Source organism: Episyrphus balteatus, chromosome 1 (genome assembly GCF_945859705.1).
Source record: "Episyrphus balteatus chromosome 1, idEpiBalt1.1, whole genome shotgun sequence".
NCBI lineage: Eukaryota > Metazoa > Arthropoda > Insecta > Diptera > Syrphidae > Episyrphus > Episyrphus balteatus.
The window spans coordinates 96,068,694-96,092,518 of NC_079134.1; the positions used below are offsets into that span (position 1 = coordinate 96,068,694).

The window sequence follows — 23,825 nt, forward strand, 5'->3', positions numbered from 1 at the left end:
ATGTGTATGTGAAATAAAGATAAGACAGATTACCCTAAGCATACACTGACGGTTATCTACAGATAAATTACATAAGTAAGAATAGATAGATAAGAACATAGACATTAAGAATAGAAGATAAGACTAGAAAATTGTATATATATAGTAGGAACGTAGTGAAATAAAATTAGTATTCATTCGACTTTACAACCGAGTTTTACTCAATCAATTGGTGTTAAATGAAGGTAGCGATGTCTTCTTCATAAGGTTGGAAACGATGCAAATTATTTTTTTTTTGTTAAAGTCTTGTTTTTTGGTGTGTGCGATTATTTAAGAAACTGTCATCATAGAAAAAAAAAAAAGAAAAAGATTGCAACCTTATAACTGCCCACATGACCAAATTTGAGGATATTTTTTTTATTATCATTTTCTCTTCTTTTAGTTAATTTAAATTTATGTAAAATAGGAGTAACAATAGCATAGATATTAAAACATTAGATATAATTTGAATAAACAAACAAAAAAGAAATGCCGAATTTTTTTTTTTTACAAAAGTTTTAATATTAGGTATGGATGTGAAAATGTGCTACTCGTTTGTGAATTTATTTTTGAATCATTTTACCGAAAATTTATATAAAGTTATTGGAGTGTTCTTTTGGTCATCCTGAACTGTCTCGATTAGTTCCTATTAACTCTGAGTTTATTCGTTTGTCTGGCACTAAATCACTGTTCTGATTTTTGAAAATTAAAAATTTAAATAATTTAAACTTTAAAGCGTAAATTTTATCATTAATCAATGTTGTTTGATTAATGGGATAAGATCTTTATATAAAGACATATTTAAATAAAAGAAAACAAAATGGTAATCTATGTTAAGAAAAATGTAATTTGTGTCAAATAAATTATTTCTTTATCCATATTGACCAATGTGTAAATTTTTGACATTTTTCTTTTACAATTATTAAAATTTGTTCGTTTCGCTTTTCGAATCGGGCCTTTTCTGAGAGTTCTAAGAATTATTCCAAACGAAAACGGTATGTAGGTATGTGATTAAGTGTAGCCAATAAAGACCATCCTGTTCTTAAAATTACATTGCGCGTCGTCGATGGAATAATCTGTCTGTAAGGTAGTTTTAACTTTGGAGACAGATTATTCCATCAGCATTGTTTTCCACTGGCCCAAAATTATTTGTAAAAGCTATAATAAAAATCTTTTGTGTTTAATTACAGTCGTAACTCTTAAATGAAAAGTACTTCTGGACAAGGTTGCTTAAATTCTTAACTGTAGTAAAAATAATTGCTAGCCCAAAATTATTTGTAAAAGCTATAATAAAAATCTTTTGTGTTTAATTATAGTCGTAACTCTTAAATGAATAGTACTTCTGGACAAGGTTGCTTAAATTCTTAACTGTAGTAAAAATTATAATCTTTGAACAACAACATCTTGAAGGTGCTACCACCAACTGTTTCACGGATGCCAATCCGATCATCAGACTCCTTATTCCATTTTGTATGTGGTGCTTAGTCTAGTAATTTTTCATTTAATTTGAAAAACTTTTTCCGTCACACTTGAGTATTGAACATAGACCAAGCGAGTTCCGAAGCCAGTACACTACGCACTGCGCTACCTCACCAACATGATTAGCTTCACCCAATTGTAGGCTTTATAGTTTATCAACATTCAAATGAATAGACTTAGCATTCTTACTAGCTCCTTTCTAGTATGATTATTGTTATTCGGCTCTTTCATGTTTTTCTCCATACTCTTAGGCATAGCAACAATTCGTTGCATATACGAAAGGAGGAAAGTGATTAAAAAGATGTTAGGCGCGGGCCCTGATTATTTTTCATCATATTAATGCTAGTTACTTCGAAATAAATGTAAGAGATATAAATAATATCACAGAAAGTAGGTAGGTACTGTTATTTATTTTAAGCAAACAAAACAATTTTTCAAGTAAAAGCATTTAGGTACTATTTTGTATGCACAATCCACCCATAATCCAAACTTTTAATGCTCAAATATGCGTTGTTTTTAATTAAAAGCTCCTTTTTGGAAAAGATGAGCATCTTCACTGCAAAAACCGCAAAAACCTTCATAATCCAGTTCCTTTGTATACGCCGTTGATCTCTTACGCAATCAAGAATAGCTTTAGTTATGTCGTTTTCGATTGGCTCTCCGGAAGCGTCCGGAATCATTCAGAAGCCTTCTGAAACTGTTTTATTCGCACGAAAATGACAGAAAAAACTCTTCTCAGAAGAGAAATTCTCTTCTCGATTCAAAATCAGAATCCAGTCAAGAAGCACTAATACATCAATATTCAAAAGTCAAAATAATCACTCAATCAGTTTCTTTTGTTTTGTTTTCTGAATTATTTTTTAAATTTACTTTCAAACAAATAAAAGCATTATTATATATATTTAAAATATTGTACCACCCATCTATCCTATTAATTTGTTAAATATTACCGTTTTTGAATATTAATTTATATTATTTCGTTTGAAGGAAAAAAAATTATTTAATGTTTGACGTTTGAAATTTAGCAATTTTATTTGCTTATTAGCAAATACAGATATAAAATTTCAGAATTGAGTGACAGCGATTCAAACTGTTTTATTGGATTTTAGAATGAGTGAATCCTTGAGTGAAACCAATCGAAAACGACATTATATTCAAATTAGAATTCAGCCATTATTCGTTAGCGCTCATGAACCGATGGAGTCTTCTAGAAGATTGCTCTCAATTCTACTTTACCTTGAGGCAATAAAATTTAGTAATTTCCTTTATTTGAGCTTCCACCTCTTCTGTTGACTCCTCTAAGCCAAGAAGTTGACGCATTTTCAAACATGCGTTATCAAATTTGCTTGTTCTCGCACTATCCAGTCAAGTTTCTTAAATTTAGTTGAACCTAAAAAAACGCTGTTTTAAGTACTTGGCGCAAAATTGCCGCAAGTTTTTTTTCTTGATTCAATTATTAAAAAAAATTTTACCGCACAGAAAATTTTGGGAGTACCTAATAGAAATTACAAAAATTAACAATGTTTGGCGCTCTATAACTTTTGCACTAATTGGTCAATGCAAATAATTTTGATGCAGTTAGAACCTTTATATATTTGGGATGGCATACCAATCACTCAAAAGTACCGCAATAATATTCGATCTTCTATTTATTGCTGTGGGTCGTCCCACTGTGCGGCGCTGCTACCTCCACGGAACTAAAAAAAAATTACCTGCAATAGATACCAAAAAAATTTTTATTTTTTTTTTGGCTCGGAAAAGGAAAGTAGTATTTATCAAGATTTTTTGTGCTTCTAAACTGAATTTTCGCATACATTTTTCCAACACATCTCTCTTTTGGCGTTCCTTATTTTTAAAATTACATCTTAAAAATAAAGAAATAGAGTATGGGATGGGAGCAGAGTCCAAAGAAGCGTAAGTTGAGCTGCTGGGAATTTATGGAATGTATTTTTTTTCTTTATTTTTAATTTTGAAAGTTCTTCACAAACTTAGTTGGAAATCTTATTAAAAAGTGGAATAATCTTCTATATACTGAATTTGAAAGTTTTGAACTTGAAACTGCAAATAGGCAATAGCCTTTAGTAATATACCCGAATCAAGCGATAGATCTATTTTAATATAAAATAAAATAAACATCTCACTTTCAAATTAAAAGAGTGCTCTGATTTTAAAACTGACTCAGTTAAAGGTGAAACTCTTCTAAGCCAATTCTAAGAAGTTACACGGGTAGTCCCAAAAGTACCCGACCTAACAAAGAAAACACACAACAATTGCCAAAAATTATAATAGACAGGACTATATCTGTGCAAAATTTCAATCTATTTTGTAGTCAAAAATTTGAAATAACGGTAAAATAAAGTTCTATTTTTCAACAGATTTTATCTTTTGATGATATTTCATTTGATATATCACACATTACTGTACATTCACTACAACAATGTTAAATTAAAAAACTTGCGAAATACCTCAAAACACCTGTGGGCAATTCCATGGTAACTAACGTTACATTCACAAAAATTTCCAACACATAAATAATTTTTTTTTTTCAATTTTAATGTAAATTGATACGAAATTACTATCCATGAATGGAGCATAACTAATACTTTCATAATTAACTAAAAAAATTGTCTTTATTTTTAACATTTGCTGGGGAAAAATAAAAGTATGATGGTAACTCACGTTACAATAATCGGACACGAATTTTAAGAGTATGAAGTTTTTATGTGAAATTAAGAATCTTAATTTGTTTTCAATGAAGATTCCGTACATACAAAATTACAAGCTTTTAATATGAGTGACAAAACCAAACATTTTTTCAATATTTCGAGGACAAATTTTAAAATATTTAGGTAACTCACGTTACATTATTTTGGTAACTCATGTTACCTGCGATTTGTGGTTCCAAAAGTAAAGAAAAGATGCATTTTCACTCAAGTTTTTTTTTAAATCGAATAGTGTGTAACGAAGCTTGCTTAAATGTTAACTTATTTTAGCACTCACGAGGGGATATTGTCATCGTCACTATTAGACTCATCATATTTTCAGTTTGCTTGTTTTTCCGTCATTTTCATGTGAAATTCTTCTGTTGTTGGTAAGCTTATGCTATAAAAATGCTTTAAGATTATTAAACTCCCTGAATTTTATGTCTATCCATAAGGGAATACAACAAAGAATCTTTTCTTGCAACTTGCATTAAGAGTTACCGTTTGTAAATAGTAATTTGCTAATAAAAAAAGTAAAAAAGACTGCATAATTTGTTCAAAATTCGTGTCCACTTTTTCATGGAATTACCCCTGTGGAGATCTGTTGATCATGAACAGCCATCAGTGTGGGAAGTACCGTAATCTCGGTTTGGATTTTGGACATGGTTGGCTTTAAAAAATTCTAACTTTTTTTCTAGTTAAATAATAACACTGGTCAACAAAATTTAACTTTCTTTTGCCACAAGAACCTAGTAGTTTTTGGTGCTGAATCCGAATCTGAAGTCAAAAAAATTTTATTGGCCTCCGTTTTTTAAATATTACTGTTATAAAAGAAGAAAAATTCTATTAGACTCCGTTCTTGAAATATTTCAGTTATAAAAAAAACCTTTTTTTTGCGTTTCATAACGGTAATATTTCAAGAACGAAGGCTAATAGAATTTTTCTGATTGCGTATTCGAGTTCAGCAAAGTATATTTTGGTTCTTGTGGCAAAAAATGTTTAATTTGGTTGGCTTGTGTTGTTTCTGATTCAAAGACCGCTACTTAAATTTTAAATATCTCGGACTGTAAAAGAGAAATCGGAAATATTTAAACATTTTTTGAAAGAATAAAACAAGTTCTTATAGGCACCGTTACAAATTTATTCATAATGAACTACCCCACATAAAAACATAGCCTCGAAAACAGCCAAAATGACGTTTTTTGACATTTTCTAACGGTAATATTTCAAAAACGGAGGCCAATAACAATTTTTTGAGTTCAGTACATCAAAAACTACTAGAAAAGTATATTTTGGTTTTTGTGGCAAAAGCCTTGTTGACCAGTGTAAGCTTTCACATGAAAAAAATTGATTCAATAGCGTGAGAAGATAAAATTATATGTTTTTTTTTTCTTTTTTTTTGATGAAAATTGATCGAGTTCAAAAAATTCTAGCTCTTTTTGTAGACGTCTAATAGGCATGATCGATATATGTATGTCTATATTTTGAACTGAAGCAATAAGCTTTCAGGTGGCATAAAATTTATTATATAGGTTGTTTTATCAAAAAAAACGGATTTTTGGGTGATGGAAGTGATTTTTTCACTTTTTTCATAAGAAATGATTGTTTTTAATAAATTATTTTTATACTTTTTGCGCATTGTAAAAATTTGAAAATGGTTTTATTCTTTAGAAGAAATATTTGGCTTTTTAATGGTATAATTTTTTTTTGTAAGCTTTTAAAATAAAAAAATGAATATAATGAGGAGAGAAAATGTAATTTTTTTAGCTTTTTCTTGTAAATTATGATTGTTTGAAATAAATAAACGCTTCAATTGACTCATTTTAAACAAAAGCACACAACCAGTTTTCTTACGACGTTATCACGTAAAATCATCGTCCGGCTTTACAGGCAACGAGTTTTGCTAAATTCGGCCCTTATTAGTTTTAGACTTATAAACAAAATAAAAATAGTTAAAATAATCCTGTATTAATTATTATTTTTTTTAATAATAAAGTTAAAGAGATTTGTTTTTTTTTTTTAACTTTTTTTTTTATTTCGAAAAGTTCTCAATTTTAGTATACGTTAAGGTACGTATGCCTTAGTTCGACCTCAGATTGTTTATATTCAAAGTTTTTTGAAACTGGAAATATTCACTCTAATTTTCCTTATAAATATATTTGATGAGAAAAAAAAAATGTTGAAGATATCCAAAAGGAAAATAAACGGTACAAAATACATGATCAGTAGCGGACTAGCTTCAAAAAGACTGCGAGCCCATTTCAGCCAATTCGTCGCCCTAGTATTGGAGTGCCGTATACGCCAAATTGCATTTTTTGAACTAGGTATGCAGTCGTATGTTTTCGAAGTTGCTCTTTTCAAATCTGCTATCCGTTTTTTTCTATCTTTTTTCGTTGCCGAGATATTCACTATTGTTTTGACAAAAACAAGAAATTTTGGCATTTACGTCAAATTTTTCATGCAATGCAAGAAAATTTTGAGAATTGTTTTGACGTACGTTATGTTTTTTTTTTTGACGTACACGTACGAATAAAAGAAACTTCTGATTTTCATGGCGTATACGGCAAACTCATTTTGGACAAAAATTTAAATATTTTGACAACTAGACGAATTGCAGATGTCCAATAACATGTATATAAAAGACACATTTTAATTATATATCATACTAAAATATCAAAAAATATCAGCGGTTAGTTATTTCGCAATTATCTTCCGAACATTTAAATGCGATTTCCCAAAAATGTAAAAATGGCGTATACGGCACTTCAATACTAGGGCGACGAATTGCTTAACCCATCTTAAGTTCAATCTTGATACAATATGCTCAACCTAATTTTTATGTCGCCATTTTGGACTCAACTATATCCCAAGAAGAAGTTCTTTTAGCAGTCAATGAATTTTATCAGATGGAAAAGCAACCGGTTCGGATAGAATACCAGGGGAATTCTATAGATATGGTACTGATGAGCTGCACAAAAACCTCAGAGTAACGTTTAATAAAATTATGGAATATGGAATTATACCTCCGCAATTCAAGCATGACCTGATCTTCCCGATTCACAGAAAAAAAGGCAATATAGAAGATCCATCAAATTATAGAGGAATCTCATTTCTAAATGCATCCTATAAAATGTTTACATCTATCCTTTTAAAACGATTGAATGCATGGATACAAGCAAATCAACTGCTAAGTGAGTTCCAAGCTGGGTTCAGAACTGCCCTTCAAGCAAGAAAACGGAGTTCAGAAAAGACACTCCGACCTCCGACCGCGAAAGACGGGGTTGCACTCACACACTTGCAACTTTTTGTATATGAACACAAAGTCGAAGGAAAAATCGTGGTGAAAAAACAAATACATATAAAATCGGCTCCGGCGTGATTCTAATTCCATACTAATTTGAGCCGCCTTCGGTCCAGTTTCTGCCTCGAAGTCGGGCTCAGCTCCGCCTGAGGCGGAGCGGATTCGGACCTAGGTCGGACCTGTTTGCTTGAAGGGTGGATACTCAACCATTGACCATATCTTTTTGCTTAGAAGCATCGCTGATTCGTTTCTTACAAGAAATAAAAAACTTTATACATTTTTGTAGACTTTCAAGCCGCCTTCGATACATCGACCGTAATGCTTTAATGTATAAGTTGTTTGCATTGGAAATATCGCTTAAATTTGGAAGGGTACTACGGAATTTATACATGGATACCAGAGCAGCAGTTTGGGATGGAAAAAATGTATCAGAGTGGTTCGAAACGAAGACAGTAGTAAAGCAGGGATGTACACTAAGCCCAAGTCTATTCGCACTATTCATCGATGACAATACAAGAGCACTACCAGGAGGTGTAGATTTTGCTGGAACGACTTTCAAAGTTTTGGTTTTTGCAGATGATATAGTTCTGTTTGCTAATACTCCGACATCACTCCAGCTTATGATTGACAAGTTGTCCGAATATTGCACCCAATGGAACCTGGTTGTTAACTTGGATAAGTCGAAGGTGATGATATTCAAAAAGGGTGGAGGCAGGTCTAGCGCCAACGAGCAATGGAGTTTCAGAAATGAACGAATAGAAGTAGGTAATGAATATAATTACTTAGGAGTCCTGTTCATAAAGAGTTTAAGCATGGAAAAACATATGGCAGGGAGGGAATGCTTTAATAACAAGAACATTGTACACAGCAACAAATATAAAATTTTTAAAGCGGTATCTGAATCTGTTCTGTTTTATGCAGCTGAAGTGTGGGGAGCAAAGAAGTATGAATCCGTGGAAATATTGCTTAGGTTCTACATAAAACGAATTTTTCATCTACCTCCGAACATCCCAAACTATTTGCTAATGATGGAAACAGGTGTTTCACCTCTATTTATTAGCACCTTGAAACTTCAAGTGGACTACATTTTGAAAGCACTCAATATGCTTAACAATCGCCTACCGATAAAGCAGCTCTTGAAGCTATCCAAGGAAAGACAGGCTGGTTCAAAGAGTGGATAGAACTGGCGGGGGTGGAGCTCGAAAACATCGAAAGAGGTTCATGGAAATCGGCTCTGTATGAGGTAATCAGTCGATTGGATGAGAGGTATAGAGAGACTTACAGAGAAGAGGCCACAAACTCACTACATCGGCAGATCTATAGGTACTCAATCATGACCTCAATCTGAAAAACTATTTTCGAGACGATTTTACTTTCGAACAAATATCATGTTTGTTTCGTCTGAGAGGGAAGCTGCTTAATCTTAATTTTGTTTCGCATCGGGAAGAGCTACCGATCATTTGCGATTTATGTAACACGTCAGAACGAGAGGACATTTATCAATTTGTCGGAAGGTGCCCGCTCTTAAGGGAAACAAGAAGACATATGAGGCTATGAGAACAATAGTGGCGTAAGCCACAAAGAGGAAGTTTTGAGCTACGAGTGATTTAAGATACAAGGTTTTTCAAAACAACACTTTTTTGATTGCCATCTAGTTCTGAGTGTATCTAGCTCCATAAATCTATTTTTGTAATAAAGTAGATATATTAAGAGACCAAGTTTTTATGAAAAACTCATTTTTGAAAAAAAACCGGTTACGCCACTATTGCTCTCATAGCCTCATATATTGGGGAGTGATTTTCTCACAGAGAATGAAGTGATAGGCCTATTAAATGAAATGGACGTACCAAAGATGTTCAAATATTGTAAAATAGCTCTAAATTATAGAAGCAAAATAGTAGCAGAATATTTATACCGCCGTGCAAAAAGGGCGCATGAGCCAAAAATCAAAAAATGAGTTAGTGGCATATTTGAAAACGTTAAGCACCACTTTATTTTTGGGTGAGATAAAAAAATCGTATTTCCAACTTGAAATAGCCCAAAACCGCTAATGAAAAAGGGCACATATCCATTTTCTATCATGATACCAAGCAAAAAGGGCGTATGAACCATTTACTAAGCAAAAAAGGCGCAAAAGCCAGAATTCTTTGCGTATATGTCCTTTTTTACTTAGTATCTCACAACTTTGTTGGTTCATACGCCTTTTTACTTAAAATCAGTAACTTTGATTTAAAAATTAAGAAAAATTTTCAAAAATATTAATTTCGGATTTTTTTATTTTATATTTTTTTTTTTTGAAAATCAAATTTTTCAAAAGGAATCAAATTTTATTTAAATATGTCGATTAATTCGTTATTGAAATTTTTTTGAAAATTTCTACACACAAAATATTATCAAAAAAACGGCTTCAACAATTTTCAAAAAAAGGATATAAAAACCTTTTAAAAAGTAGTATTCGTTATTTCAAAAGTAACTTTGAATACTTTTTTCATGGACATGCGTCAGGTTGCAGGGGACAATTTTGTAAATGAACACTTAACAATTGTGTAAATTCTGAGTTTCCGCCAAGTATTGATAGTGAAGTGACAAGTTCCTTAAACCATTTAAAATTACATATTTACTTCTCGAATGAAAGTGATACATATTCTGAAATGCAATTGAGTGAAATACGCTTTCCTTGACATAAAAAAAAAGATTTAACAGATTAATGACAAATTTTGCGACTGTAACAGCAAAGCAGAAAAAATCGGTCATAATTGGAAGCATCCCATAAAAAGAAAATATGCTTTTGGTGCTAAAACCCAAGTATTATGTGCGTAATACCGAATTAAGTTTTCTGAAAGCAAATGTCATACAAAATGGGATCAAAATGTCTGTCGCGAAACAAATCACCCGAGGTATCTCACTAACCAGAAAAACAAATCTTATCAAAAAAAAAAAAATAAGCCAGATTTTACCAGAAAACCGGCTTAATATCTGGAAAACCCTTTCCGTTTTGTTTGGAAAATGATTGAGATACATTAGCGAAAAAATTCAAACTATTTAGTAAAATGCTGAACCATTTTTAGTAAATTACTAAGTATGTTTCATGTTAAATTATTATTTTTGATGTTTTTTTTTTTTTTGAAGGCTTATGAAATGTTATGAAACATCTTTTATTTTATTGGTTTAAGTTAATTGCAAGATTATGGCAATTCTTCCGAATCTTTTCATTTATCCAAAAGAGCACATTTGCACTCTTCATGTATTTTACTTATTAAAATAGGGCGTAGGTTTTTCCATATTCTTTTAAATTTGTTTAAAATATTTAATTTAAAGGTGCGAAAACCAGAAACAATAAAATTCAATTTACTAAAAACTACAAAAGTGGATATGCGCCCTTTTTACTTAGCACGGCATTGCACATCTTATGTGTTTTACTAAGCAAAAAGGGCGTATTTCCATTTTCTCTTAAAATACACAACATATAATAAAATCATGAATGCCATAAAATAATACATTTTTTTAAAAGAATATATCATTTTTTAAATTTTGAAAAATAATAAATTTTAGGGTGCGAGATCCAGAAACACTAAAATTTATTTATCTCAAAACAACAAAAATGGATATGCGCCCTTTTTGCTTAGCACGGCAGTATAGTCAATAACTGTTACATAATTTATTAAAATTGTCAGTATTTTTAAATGTTGTCAATCAGGCAGACGGCAATGCCATGCTCAAATGATTTTGAAATAATTGTATTTATTACATTTTGTAAACAAAAATCAAAGTTTTGAAATAAAATCAATCTAATCTAATCCAATCCAAAAGGATACCCTTTTATTTATTTTTTGGGCACCAAACCTTGTCAATTCTTATACAATTATAAATACATATAACTTTCAAATAGTCAAAGTGAGGGCCTGCACTTGTTAAAAGGGCTCCTTTTTTTCGTTTGAAATTTGTATTTGTACTTTTTTTTTTAATTTGTATCATGATATTTTTATTTTGTAACTATATGGGATAACTGATTATATGGCCAGTTTGACTCTGAGCCATTCCGTTATAAGCGATCTTCGGCACAATTTTTAAATTTCAATATTTGTTAGTTTTTTGCAATAACAAGTGAAATAACTGTTTTTAATAAAAACAAGAAAATGAGACCAAATTTAACAAAAAAATTAAATGCAAAAGAGTCGGTACGAATTTCAAATATCATGCCTGGTAATACAGGCTCAAAATTTTCATTACCGACAGCTTGACGTTAATATTAGGTACTAGTAAGACATATGGTGATACATGTTAGGTAGTTTTTTTTATAAAGAATATAATATTTTGTTGGTGTTTTCCTTACCGTTACTTATTTTCGGTTGCCATTATAAACGTGTTGCACCCGCGATAGCTTCGAATTTAAGTTCCTCTTTGTATTTTGTTTCATTGTATTCTTTTTCTCACTTACTTACTTAGGGTGACCAGCAGCGCCGCCCGTAAGGCGACTACAATCCGCTGTGGATTTGGGCCTCAACCAACAAGCTTCGCCAGCCTGCTCTATCTTCCAGTTTCGCACGCCTGTACTGCGCCGTCCCTCTGGGTTGGTGTCGAAAACTTTCAGGGCCGGAGCATTTTTGTCCATGCGCTCCACGTGACCTAGCCATCTCAGGCGCTGCACTTTAACTCTCTTGGCTAGGTTAGTGTTCTTGTACAACCCGCAAAGTTCGTTGTTATATCTTCTTCTCCAATCACCATTAATGGATTCGGGACCAAAAATCGCACGAAGAACTTTTCTCTCGAAACAATTCAGGATGTTTTCATAGGCCTTCGTTAAAGAAGTCCATACTTCTGCACCATATAGCAAGATTGGTGATAAGGGTCTTATATAGGGACACCTTAGTTGCTCGAGAGAGGGCTTTGCTGGTCAATTGCCTTCTCAAACCAAAGTAGCAGCGTTTGGCAAGAGTAATTCTCCGTTTGATTTCAGGGCTGATGTTGTTGTATGTGTTTGTAATGTTTTCTCATTTTTCATAATATGTGTTGTCTATTATTGCTTATTTTGAAAATCTAAATTTCGCGGTTTGACCTTGAAAATCGCGACTTATGGAAATGAGATTTTTCTAGACTTTTGAGGTAAGTTATAGAATGCCAAAATGAAGATATCGACCAAAACAAATTCTTTTAGCATTCATTCCGAGGTTAATCCCTTTTTCACCTTATTTGACTGTACTAATTGATTTTTTAACGATTTTTCACCATCACACTCACATAATTTATTTTTAGTAAATAATATGAACAAAAAAATTAATTAGGTACTTGGATTTTTGAAATTCGGATTTGAAAGATTGAATTTAAAATTAACTTTAATTCAAACTAAATCCAGATTGAATAATAACATGGCCGTTAGTAACATTATGAACAGAAAATAAATTAATAAGTAGTAAGTTCCTACGAAACAGATAAACTACACATGAAGTACATTATCATCCCTGCTAAACACTTAACTTATATGCTCTTTGAAACTCTCACTTGCTTCGTACCTACTTACTTATTAAGAAGTTAGAATACAAAAGTTGTGCTCACTTTTCAGTTCTGTTCCACATCCACACAAATAAAAATAATACTTTCTGGTTATTGTGGAAAAATCATTCCACACACAATGCATGTATTTTTCTTAATTGCTAAACCAGCTCTTGAACGTCTGACTGAAATAGTAACCACTGAGGTGAATCCGAAAAAACACAGTGCTACATGAATTCCGTAGAAAATTTATTTTCAGTCTTGCTTGTGATGTCGATGTTCGTGTGTGGTGTATAAGGGCACTAATCCGATAGTTCGAATTCTAACTACCTGTTTAGTTTTTTTTTTGTTAGTAACAAACATAAACAAATTAATTTAGATATTCAGTCAATACAACACAAGGTCTTAATTTTTAAACTTTATAAGACTTGCTGATATAGCGTGCATCAACTTTGGTTGACAAATAAAAAGATTTATCTCTTGTTTTCTCTCGTTATTTTAATTTTTGTATCAACCTAATATCTTTATTTTTAATCAATGTCTAGTAATACATATATAAAAGTGATTGTACTTTATACAATTTTCAAGTGATTATTTTTGATTGAGTGATTGGGCATTATTAATAAAAATAATAACCCATTTGTAAACAAGAGTGCTCTATTTAGGTAACCATAGTATCCTGTTCTACTTCTAGTTCAATTCTAATTATATTTGGATTACACATTACACCAATTTAATTTTCTTAGAAGGGAGTAAACAGGTAATTTCGTATCTATAAAAGAAAAATTAATTTATATACATGTATACTTTTTTATATGTGTGACAACACTGTGTATGTTTTATTTTTTGAGATCATTTTTTGGGCTGTGGTCAAAAAGATGGAGAAACACAAAAATACAATAAATCCTAATTCAAAAGACACACTATAAATGTATTTGTTGAAAAATCAAGTTTATTCTTCTTTATGTTTTTTTTCTTATTTTGAGCTGGTTTACTTTGTTTCATTCGTTTTGGTTTGAAGTTTGATTTCCATTCAAACTCCATCAAACGCTTAAAAATAGTAAGGTTACACATATTTTCAAACTTCTAAGAACCGTTTGTATTGCAGTCATTATAAGCATAGATATTAGTGGTATTGATGTTCATCGGTACGTTGTTTGCCTTACAGTAGTTGCTGTTAGACTCGGGATTCTTGATTCTTCTTCTAAGGTAAATTACGGAAAACTTGTACTTGATCACATATTTGGTATCGAATAGAATTCAACTTCAGCTTTTTGTTTTATTTTTTATCTATCTAGCCTCATCTTCCGTTACTCAGTTGGTGCGAACATGAATTTTTTTAATTTTTTGCTCTCTTTTGTTGATTTTATTTTTAGTGTTATTTTTATGTGTAGATAAGTATGACATCAACAAAATGAAGTTTGGTCGAATGCTTGGGTCTACATCTACATCTACAAAAAGCTTTTAAACATTAAACGTTATAAATAAAATAGGTGTAAAATGTATTAAAATCATGTTAAAGTATATTTTATTTTGGATGATTTTGATAGTTTTTGACATTTAAAAAAAATATATCTAAAAATTCCTACTTTCACTCGGTTATACCTAATGGTGTTTGTTTTCCACGGGTAAAAAAAATCAATTTATTTTTTATCTAAATCTGTCAAATCATGGTGCAAAATAAATTGATTTATTTTTGATTTACGATCATCTGCAAATCTAGGTTTTTTGGCAGATTTACCCCACAATAGATTGGTCCAAAAAACATTTTTTCGATTTTTTGTCGGGCCACCCGCTGAATTTGTTACACTTATCTAGAACATTAACGTTGTAAAATTTCAGATCGCTATCTTTAGCGGAAGAGGGTGCTGATAACAGTTCAATTTTTAGGTTTTGTACGCAATTTTGATTTTTTCAGTTTTTTTTGTTTGAAAATGAAATATTTTATGTTTTACTTGTCTTTATAAACCATATAAAATATTTTTTTTTTCTGAAAAAAAAATGTGTGCAAAAAGTGCAAAAAAAAAACGACTGTGTAATAAATGTTGACTAAATTGACTTGGAAAGGGTGACAAAAATTGTTATTCGATGCTATTTGAGTCCAACAAAAACAACTTTCAAGCAATTTTTAACTTAAAAAAAAAATTTTCTTACGTTTTCCCAAAAAAATACAATTTTTTAATATCGATCAGCACTCCCTTCTAAATAAGATAGGAGGCTGAAAATTCAGCAGTATGATACCAATAGGATGTGGAACCAAAGTAGAGGGTGGCACCACGAATTTTTGGAAATTTTATTTTTCCCATACAAGAGTGGACCACAGTAACCTACAACAACTTTTTCCTTTTTGTTTGTAATTTATTTCGGTCAGAGAGAGTTTCCTTCTATTTCTGTTATTAAACAAATTCTAAACAAAACATTCTAAAAACATGTAACCAATTTAAAACGAATTGGCAGTTTCATTATAAAACAAGTACACGTACACGAATACACTAATACAGTGGCTAAAAAAAATCAATTAAAATCGTGTTCCATGTGCCACGAAAAAAAAATCTATTATTTTATCTAAATCTGAATTACCCATGGAAATTTTTATATTTTTTTATATTTTCGTTTGATAACTTCAAAATTTAAATTTAAAAATTTAGGTTTACCAGATTTTTTAATCATGATAGTTGATAGTTTTCAAATTATTGGATGGTTTTAAAATTTATATATCAATCAATCCAATACTTTGTAAGATTATATTTTCGAATACTTTGTAAGATTATATTTCCAATAGTGTTTCATAAGTTTTTTATCCCACTGTTTCTAATCAGAGAAGAGGCAATAAATGATAGTCGTTTGGTATATGTATGTTCTTTTGAGAATTCATTAACATTTGTTTGGTATCTCGGGCGGCGAAAATCGCGTGTACAGAAAATAATTTTACGGGTGTTGTCATCGTTATAAAATTTAGGTCAATCAGAAAATGTTGTCATCTCTTGTAGCAGTCACTTTTCCACATGTATGTTGTATGTACACAATATTATGTACCTACGTATGTATACTTTTTTTTAACTCCAAATCAAACTACTTGTTGAGAAAATTTATATCACATGTAGTTAACTATGCGTGCACGTGCATTAGGGCGGTTTTTATTTAGAAAAATTTGGAATTGACATGCTTCTAAAAGCTTACTGTTTTGAAATATATTTAATAAATAATTACTATAAATTTCTTTTTGCGTATTGATTGCTCTTGTGGGGTATACATCCGTCATGTTGAAAAACGCGAAAGTCTCAATATCTCGTGAACGACAGAAAATTTGCAGCTGACGTCACGACTTTTTACAGGGGTCGAATCACCGCGCACGATTACGATCATACGTTAACGTTTTGACTATTGTTCTCTCTATTTAATCAGTAGAAAAAGAGAGGGACACATAGCAACCATACGTTAACAAACGTTAACGTACGTTAACAAACGTATGTCGTAGTTCGACCACAGATTTTTCCTCTTTGACTGAACTATGTATAGAACTGACAACAGAAAAAAAGTACGCTATGAATGATATGTGGCGCTACAGTCACTTTACAGGACTGTGTATTCGATAGGCAAAACATCCCTGAATAGGACTTTTGGTTAATATTTTAAATACAGGGTGGCTGATGAATATCGCTACATTAAAAAATTCAAATAACTTTTTTTTCAGTGTATGGAATTTATTTTTCTTTTTTTCATGTTAAAGCGCTTTCAATTTTATTAAATATAGCTTAATTAGTTTTAATTTCAAGTGGTTACCCTAAATGAATCAATTTTCAGAAAAACTGCATTTTCGAAACCGTCTGCCGAGGGTTTGGCCCCACTTAAAAAATCTGCCATGGTCATTTTTGTTTTCAGGGAGTCCACCGCTACAGGATGCGATTAATTAAAAGTTGTTTTTTGAAGATTTGAGACAGGAATAACCGCAAATATTTCGCGAATGGATTGTTTTATTTTATTCAAATTTGTTGGTTTTGCTTTGCGGCCTTCCTGTTGACAATAAACTCCAAAAAAAAGTCGGATGCAGTAAGTGCAAGCGATTTGGGGTTTCAACGGAATGGTAAAATCATGCATATGAGCTTATCGGAAAATTTTCGTAGGAATTCTGCGAAAACATTATCCATTTTCTATTATGCATTTTTGTTAAATCTAAAAACCAATCTGTAAAATAAAAAAAAAATGAACCAGATTCACTAAGTAGAAAAAAAGTTATTAAAGTTTTTTTGGGTAGCGGCTTTCATCAGCCACCCTGTATATGCAGAATTTGCGAACCTTGACCAGAAGATTCACTCATGTTTTTCTGTTTTTTGGTGCAATTGTACACTTATTGAGGAGAAATATAAACCTTGGCCAAAAAAATTTCCCAAGCTCAAACAAATACAACAAATAAATTTAAGGCTCTTCATAGTGCCGTGAAAAAACGCCGAATTCCAAAATTCGGCCTTATTTCACTTTACAAAAGCGAAATAACGCCGAATTTCAACATTCGGCCTTATTGCACTTTGTCAATGTGAAATTAAGCCGATTCGGCTTTATTTCACTTTTTCAGTGAGACTAATCCTGCTAAGTGGAGCTTTGGAGTCAGTTTGGTAGTGAAATGCCATATTCTTGGCACAGGGACATAAGGCCCATGGACATAACAGCCACTTTTTATTTGTGGGACTTAAGCCCCACTTGAGTGAGACATAAGATTCAAATTAAATTTGGGGTTTCTGTCAAGCTCAGGTTGGAGATAAGACCCACTAATAAAAGATGGGCGTTATGTTTCGTTAGCAAAAAATTCACAAATTATGAAATTATCTCCCAACTAGATTTGGGATAGTTTCAAAATTCGATTGTGCACTTATGTCCCACCCTATTGGCACATACGCCGATCTAATAGTGTATCCAAAGTAGGGCAGCATGTCCCCAGCTTCCAAACATACATTTTGGTGGTGTGAAAATAAAAATTCCTGCCAATTTTATTTTCACACCTCCAAATTGATTCTCCCGTTTGGGTTCCGAAAATTAAATAGATTCTCATGTAAGCGAATTTTTTTCCGCTTTGCTTTCCACCAATTGAAACAGGTGGGATTTATTTGTTTCTTATCTTTGAATTGTGATTAATTTGACCGCCCTATTGGCGAGATATTTTTCCAAATGACCCGCGCTGATCACGCGAGGTTGGTTGTATTCAAAGTTTTTCTTTTTCATTTAAAAAATCTGGAATAAAAAGCGAATAAAGAAGAACAAAAGCTATTGTACATTATTGTTTTATATTTCGAAAAATGTGGGACTTATGCCCCAGTTAATTAAAAAATATGTGGGGCCTATGCATGAATAATGAACGAAGTGATATAAAAATTTTTTTTACAATTTTTTAGCTTTATTAGGGGTTGAAAAAAGGTATTACATAGACATTTTTAATTTTGTATATATATATACATTTATAGAAACATAAACTATATATGGGTTAGTATGCAGTAAGGCGATTTCCTGCAGAAAATTAATAATCCATATATGGTTTAGTATGCATTCAAGGTATGTTTTGTAAAGTATGTTTTTATTACAATGGACTCTTCTTATTCATGGAATTTATTCAAACTCTTTCTTTAATCATTGTAGCAGAAGAACACATTCCATTTTTTACACATTGTGTACGTCTTCATTCCACAAATTTTACATATTGGCTTTTTTTGCCATTCAGGGATATGGTCGATTTTTCCAGTTCGCACTGAATTCAACGACTTTTGCATTTGGTTGATGTTGTGAGTGAATTGAAGTTTCGGGATAAGATGGGGATGGACTTCCGTGACTTGTATAACTCCCTCACCTTTGTTTTGTTCCATCTCTGCTTTGATCACCTGCCAAAGTTGAAGGTCGTCCTCTTTTTCGTGACATTGTAGGTTTTACAGATTTGCATAAGTGCTCGGATATGGCTTGTTTGATCTTAAAAAGGGCCAGAATCTGAAGCTAGATCGTCATCACTTCAAAAACCATCACCAGTTATAGCATTTACACATTTATTTTTCTATAGAAAGTCTTCGAATTTATTTTCCAAAAAAAAAATAAAAATTACACAAAAATCAGTAATGAAAATCACTAACGGCAGATAACCCATATATGGTGTTTTGGAAAAAAACGTCAAAATAAGACAAAAATTATTATAAAAACAAAAAACGAACTTCGTAAACATATAAAAGTATAATAAATACATACGAAACATATTTTTAATTGGATGCAACTAACTTCTTTATTACAAAAAAACACTTGAAAAGTACACACTTTTATTCACTGATTTGCACTTTACACATGCTCTTGAAACAATGAGTTTATTTCAGAATCAGGACTCTCTTACTGGTAATAAAAACCGGTTTATTATAAAAAAAATAGTAATAGTCTTATTATAGTTTTTTCTTTTTGACATTTGGTGCAATATAACGGAAATAAATCGATATTAAATCGATAAACCATATATAGATTAGTATGCTGTAGAGGGTTAAGAGGCACATAAGACCCAAAACTTTTTTGGAACCTATGCCTCGATGGGATGGACATAAGTTCTAAATTGGTATTGGGGCCATTGTGCCTTAATAAATTTGGGGCTTATATACCTTTGAAAATAAAAAAAAGGTTAACATACCGGTTAACTTGCGTCTGCTTTATGCTCACTGTTGTAACATTCGGCCTTATTTCTCAGTTGGGACTCGGCGTTATTTTACTTTGACAAAGTGCAATACACTGTCAACGAAATCGGTCAGTGCGTTGACTCTCTGACGTCACGAAAAATCCATATTATCTGTGTCATCTCACCGTCAACGTTCACAGTTTCAATGCATAAAACATTGGCTATAGGGGGGTTCACATAGACTAACGTACCGGGCAGACCGATTGTTATTTTAGTACAGGTAAAATATTACATAAAACCAACAAATACAAAAATTGTTACGCCCATGAAACTTGGCAAAAAGTTTGCTCTTGGGATAAGAACCAAGGATAGAAAAAGTTTATAAAAAAAGATGGGTGGAAGGTTGTTTTTTCGCGGGCAAGAGGGAGGGGGTGAATTTCAAAAATAAAGTGAACAAAATTGTTTGTGGAATATCATCATATGAAACATGCTTTTAAGGTATTTTTTGATGCTGAATCTTATGATATAAAAATAAAGTCAATACGATTGCTCTAAGAAAAGTTATTGCAGATTAAAAACAAGGGTGCTTGTTTTTTGACCTCAACAGGTAAAATATAACCGAAACCCATGTGAAAAGTATGCTACACTGATGAAATTCGGGATTAAGGTTTTAGATAAAGCAGGGACAAAGGATTCAAAAAGTTCTTAAAAATGTTTTTGGTGAAAAAAACGTGACTATTTAGCTTTGTAGATAGAGGAAGATAGGAAAATGCATAAGTTTATTGACCGCAAGCCAAATATTGATACAAAAAAATAAATAATGCTAAACAAAAAAATTTCTTATTGTGACAAATGTGTTTATATGTTCTTTTAATAAATCTTGAAATCTTGGATTGATCTTTCATAGTTCTTTTCATATTTTTGATGTCCAACATTGAAGAAAATTTGACTTCACATTCACATAGAAACACAAATATGAATAGTAGGAGAGCTAGTGGCACATCCGAGTAAGGTAGCTCTCGTAAGGCTAAAAATTCTTACAGTGGTGATTTATAGCACGCTAAGTAAAATAATCTTGGTCTGGCAAGCCTTAGCGGTGCACATCATAATATATAGATTAGGGCGATTGTTATTTAGGTTTTTTCGGGAGTCAAGTTCCTAAGTGGAAAAAACTGTTTCTAAATAATAAAAAAAAAAATCCCCTATTTTTTTTCAGATTTTTATTTTGACGCTAGATGGCGTCCCAAGAGAGTTAAAGTCTTTTCTCATTTGAAATAGGTATATGTTGAGTTATACGTCCATTTTTGTAGATATTTTCAAAAATAAGGAACGCCCTAGTATAGATGTATGTATGTATATGACCTTGAAAGTGTAAAAAAAAAATTTAAAAAAAAGTTGGTATTGTAAGGTTGAAATTTGTATCGAATTTAGTTTACCCATCGAGAAGTTAAACAAAAAATTGCCAGACTTTTTTGAGGTTTACAAGTGCCTGTCAGACTAACTTAAAGGTGTGCAGTCTACTTGCATTAAATTAAACTTAATTCCGTGAAGTCGAAATTTATATATGTGTTTGTCTAAGCGATTTAAAGAAGAACTGTGCAATTACAGCCGGTTCTGGTCTGTATAAGTCCTTGGCAGGTGAGTGAAAAGATGCAATTTCCTAAAAAATGACTTAAAATAAAAAAAAAAAACAAATATTTACAAACATAACACTTACAGTTATGAGTGATACTTTTTTTTAAAGCTCAAATTGTACACTTAGTTTTAAATTTCAAATCAAAATATTTTAATCAATTGTTTTTGAAATAATCGATTTTAAAGTTAAAATAAGGGGAAAAAATAAATAAAAAAAAAACACATTGAATAATAAATTTGTCAAGACTGTGAATTCCAATGCAAAATTGAGTGATACAGAAAATTGCCCCAATTGATTTCCTATCAAACACTGAAAACTATAGTTTCCATGACTTCTAGTTTTTGAGAAAATTGAAAAATAAGAAAACTATTTTTGTATCAGATTTTTATTTTTTTATTTATATTTTTTATATTTTCTTATTTTACATTGAAATTCACAGTCTTTACAAATTTATTATTCAATGTGTTTTTTAAAGTTTTTTTTCCCTAATTTTAACTTTAAAATTGATTATTTCAAAAACAATTGATTCAAATATTTTGATTTAAAATTCAGAATCAAGTGTACAATTTGAGCTTTAAAAAAAAGTATTACTCATAAGTCATAATTGTTAGTGTTGCCGTTGTTTTTAAATATTTTTGTTTTTTATTTTAAGTCATTTTTTTAGAAAATTGCATATTTCCACTCACCTGCAAAGGACTTATACTGGCCATAACCGGCTGTAATTGCACAGTTCTTAGACAAAGACATATATAAAATTCGACTTTACGGAATAAAGTTTAATTTAATGTAAGTAAACTGCACACCTTTAAGTTAGTTTTTGAACCAAACTTGTCTTATTCGTTTGTCCATCGTTTGTCCATGTTTTTCCGCCCAAAATTTTCGTTTGTCTTTTTTTTTGAAGTTATACTTCTTATGGGACGGTGAGTCTGAAAATTTTCTTTTTGACAACAATGTCAAAGGGATTATGACGCGATCGACATTGGGCAGCAGGGCTGTCGTTTCACCTTTAGAGTTGGCAGTACTTTAGTATTCAAAAATGTAGTATGCCGCAGTACGGCAAAAAAAAAATACACAACACGTGAAAACACATTGAATAATAAATTTGTCAAGACTGTGAATTCCAATGCAAAATGGAGTGATATTGAAAATTGCCCCAATTGATTTCCTATCAAACACTGAAAACTATAGTTTCCATGACTTCTAGTTTTTGAGAAAATTGAAAAATAAGAAAACTATTTTTGTATCAGATTTTTATATTTTTATTTATATTTTTTATATTTTCTTATTTTACATTGAAATTCACAGTCTTTACAAATTTATTATTCAATGTGTTTTTTTAAGTTTTTTTTCCCTTTAAAATTGATTATTTCAAAAACAATTGATTCAAATATTTTGATTTAAAATTCAAAATCAAGTGTACAATTTGAGCTTTAAAAAAAAGTATTACTCATAAGTCATAGTCTGAAAATTTTCTTTTTGGGATTATGACGCGATCGACAATTGGGCAGCAGGGCTGTCGTTTCACCTTTAGAGTTGGCAGTACTTTAGTATTCAAAAATGCAGTATGCCGCAGTACGGCAAAAAAAAACACACAACACGTGGCAAGTTGCATGTAAAAAACGAAGTGCGGATTAATTACACCGGCACACAAAAAAAAAAAAAGTGTCATGTACCAATAACCAGACCTATCTTTCTATATGTTTTTGGGCACGCTGAATCCGAATTTGAAGTCCGTTTGGCCCCATCACCCTCCAGTTTTGAGCTGTGAGTGCATTTTGTTTGAATTTTTATGACTTTTTTGGAGTTTTTTGCATTTTTCTCAAAACTGAAGGGTGACCGGGCAAAACGGACTTGAAATTCTTTTTTTGTGTGCCGGGGATAACAGCGACATGTCGCGACAGCGCTAGCACACAAAAAAAAAAGTTGTATGAACCAGGAACCAGACCTATCTTTCTATATGTTTTTGGGACCGCTGAATCCGAATTTCAAGTCCGTTTTACCCGGTCACCCTCCAGTTTTGAGAAAAGTGTAAAAAAGACCCCAAAAAAGTCAAAAAACTTCCTTTTTTTGAGTTTTTTGCATATTACTCAAAACTGGAGGGTGACAGGGCCAAACGAAATTCGGATTCAGCGGGTCCAAAAACATATAGAAAGATAAGTCTGGTTCCTGGTACATGACACTTTTTTTTTTTTGTGTGCCGGTGTTATTTTAATAATAAAAATTAAAAATATCAAATGAAATTCAGTTACATAATACTGAGTGAGAAGTATAACTTCAGTCGCGTGTACATGTGCACACACACTCTTTTTTTTATAAGAAGTCTGAAATATGAAAAATCGTCTAAAACGCTCAAATTTTGAGATAGACCAGTCAGTCGTTTGTCCATCTTGAGTTCTACATACATACTAAATATTATTGTTTTTCCACCCCTCCCCGTTTAGAAGCAAACCAAAAAAAAAAAAAATTTGCACTGAAAAATTGAAATTCCTTTAAAATCCACAAAAAAACAAAATTTGTACTGAAAAATTAAAAAAAAAATTCAAAAATTCAAATTATTTCAATTTTTGG

At 31.5% G+C, this 23,825-nt stretch overlaps 1 protein-coding gene across 9 annotated transcripts in view; it reads left to right on the top strand.

The window, feature by feature from the left end:
• LOC129906160 (protein 4.1 homolog) overlaps positions 1 to 23,825 on the top strand; it is a 232,518-nt gene that overhangs the window by 120,010 nt on the left and 88,683 nt on the right. The window contains exon 1 of one of the 9 annotated variants that reach the window (XM_055981821.1): positions 12,842 to 13,750. The exons of 1 other annotated variant lie outside the window; for it this stretch is intronic. The gene's annotated coding sequence lies outside the window, so the exon portion shown is untranslated. Of the gene's footprint in view, positions 1 to 12,841; positions 13,751 to 23,825 lie in introns of those variants that run through there. 7 more of the 9 variants (XM_055981819.1, XM_055981824.1, XM_055981816.1 and 4 more) reach the window with 7 other exon arrangements.